General features: G+C 43.4%; 1 protein-coding gene across 1 annotated transcript in view; it reads right to left on the minus strand.

Annotated features, from left to right (window-relative positions):
* Nucleotides 1-366: 366 nt before the first annotated feature.
* LOC119573560 (protein O-mannosyl-transferase TMTC2-like) overlaps nucleotides 367-2,500 on the minus strand; it is a 62,265-nt gene continuing 60,131 nt past the window's right edge. The window contains exon 9 of the mRNA XM_037920770.1: nucleotides 367-2,500. This exon is cut by the window's right edge and continues 2,252 nt beyond it. The gene's annotated coding sequence lies outside the window, so the exon portion shown is untranslated.

A 2,500-nucleotide genomic window follows, 5' to 3' on the forward strand; every position in this document is an offset into this window, starting at 1 on the left:
ATATATAAGAGAGAGAGAGAGAGAGAGAGAGAGAGAGAGAGAAAGAGAAAGAGAGAGAGAAAGAGAGAGAGAAAGAGAGAGAGAAAGAGAGAGAAAGAGAGAGAGAGAGAAAGAGAGAGAGAGAGAGAGAGAGAGAGAGAGAGAGAGAGAGAAAGAGACAGAGAGAGAGAGAAAGGAAGAATTAGAGAGAGACACAGAAACACAGACAGAAAGAAAGAAAGCGAGACAAAGACAAAGAGAGAAAGTAGGGGAGACAGAAACAGAGAAAGAGTAAAAAGTAGAATATTTTTTCTCAAAACTCCACTCCCATTTCTCCATTTGACTGAAATAAACGCAAAATAGGAGGTGATAAATGAAACACACTGCATTAATGAACACATAATATATTTGATATTAATTATAACATATCACTATTATCGGCACATTGTTTATTTGGATTGAAACACCAATGTATATAATACGGTTCCTTTATACTGGTTGTCCACTGTGGTTTGTGGTCAGCGACTCTCAGCCTTAGATCATCGCGCAATTAAGCTCAAAATCGCCAAAAAACGGTTGCAATGTTCATGGTGCAGGAATGATTCATGAGTGCGGTGTGTGCTCTCGTTTCTAACTGGCTGTCCTAGTTTACTCGCAAACCAGTGAAAATCGGCAGATTTTTTACTTTTTTTGTGTGTGTTTTTTTTTTCTCCTTTTTTGACCAAACGACTAATCAGTTCAGCCACTGTTTTCGTGTGTCTACACTAGCGTACTTCTCTCTTAAAAACAAGGATATTCTATAAATCCTTGAGACAGATAAAAGGACATTCTTCTTCGTATAAAAAGATATATAAGGAAGCATAGGCCGTCGTTCTTTAAGGCTGAAAGTCGCAGAGCACGTCACAGACACGGCTGTTGTGGTGATAGGCTTAGGCACATATTAGAGCAGAAGGGGAGGGATAGGAAGGGGGAAGGGAGGGTAAAAAGGTCATGAGGGAGGTAGAAAGAGGGGAGGGGACATCTGAGTGGAAAACTAGGGAGGGGATCGCATGGAGAGAGGGGCGCAAGGGGGTGGAAGGGGGTTGGAAACGCACTTCTTATACCTAGACGCCATCTGATTTGAGGGGAGTGGGAGGGGGGGGTAGAAAGGAGGGAGGGAGGGTCGCTCTTCAGGGTTGAGCTTCAGCTGAATACGGCAGGGGTGGGTAGGGGATAGTGGGTGGGCGGGGGGATTAGAAACGGAACGGGGAAGAGAGGGACAAGGGAATTTTTCACCGGTTGAGCGCTATCTGAATGGCTGAGGGGGAGAGGGAGAGGGAGGGGTTGTACCGCGTCTGAGGGGTATATATAAAGGGGTTGGGCACTTGGTACGGGTTGAGCGCCATTTGAATGTGGTGAAAAAGGGGTGGGGTGGGGTGGGGGGATAGATTGAAGGTGGGGGAGGCAACTCTTTATCGGTTGAGCGCCATCGGAATGAGGGGGGTGGGAGGGGGTGGGATAATGAGGAGTAGTGGGGATGGGGGAGCATAAAGAGACTTAAGGGTGCTCAGGAAGAAACTTCAGAAAAGGGTTCTTAAAAAATCGATATTTTTATTCCAGGCTATTTACATAATTCTACTTGATTACATTTTTTTTATGTTTTTTTTTTTCATTTTTGTTTTAGCAACCTTTCTGTAGCGTTAAGGTTTATACACATATCTTTTTTTTTTTGTTATTTTTATGACATTAAGTTACTGAACACAAAGACATCCGGAGACCATTTCGTTGATAACTCAGGCGATACGTCGACCCTCATCTGACTACAGGACGTCGCTTTGTAGTTGAGAACAGAAGACTATCAACATCTCTGGTCTTAATAGTCCATGTACAGGGGGAAGGGGGGGGGAGATAAGACCGGATTATTGTTACTGTTCTGGAAGAAAATTACATATTTTTTCTAGTTTCCTTGATGTTAAAAAAAAAAAAAAAAAAAAAAAAAAAAAAAAAAAAAGTCTCCATTCTTAAACACCTTTTTCCTGGGTCACGCAAGTCTCGTCTGTCTCGTTCAGGGTAAACATGGATTTCGATAATACAGCATGATGTTCAGGCTGAGTTTTCTAAACGCCAGCCCTCGACCTATCCCAATCGTTTGTTAACCCTAAACCTTGTGGGGGAGAGAGCTATATCTAAGGAATAAACAAGTAAAACATCGAATTCTTCCATCATGGGATCCTGGATTATAAACAGGCGGGATGACTCTGGATATTGGAACTGCTAAAGCTATTGTTACTGTTATTAATAGTAGTATTTTCAGGTCCACATCTCAGCAGTTCCCATGATTGGTTAACCTAACTACCAGAGCCAGTGCCTTGACACGTGGCCTTCAAGTTCACGTCCTTGGGATACTACAGCTGTACTACAAGAACGAGGGTGGGGAAGGTACCTCGAGGTGTCCGTGGTTACTTGTCTAGGCTTCATGAAATACCCAGCAGCCGAGGGGTATTTTTAACACGCCCCAAGTCCTCAGGTCTCTTCCTCGAGG

Source organism: Penaeus monodon, chromosome 5, assembly GCF_015228065.2.
Source record: "Penaeus monodon isolate SGIC_2016 chromosome 5, NSTDA_Pmon_1, whole genome shotgun sequence".
Lineage (NCBI taxonomy): Eukaryota > Metazoa > Arthropoda > Malacostraca > Decapoda > Penaeidae > Penaeus > Penaeus monodon.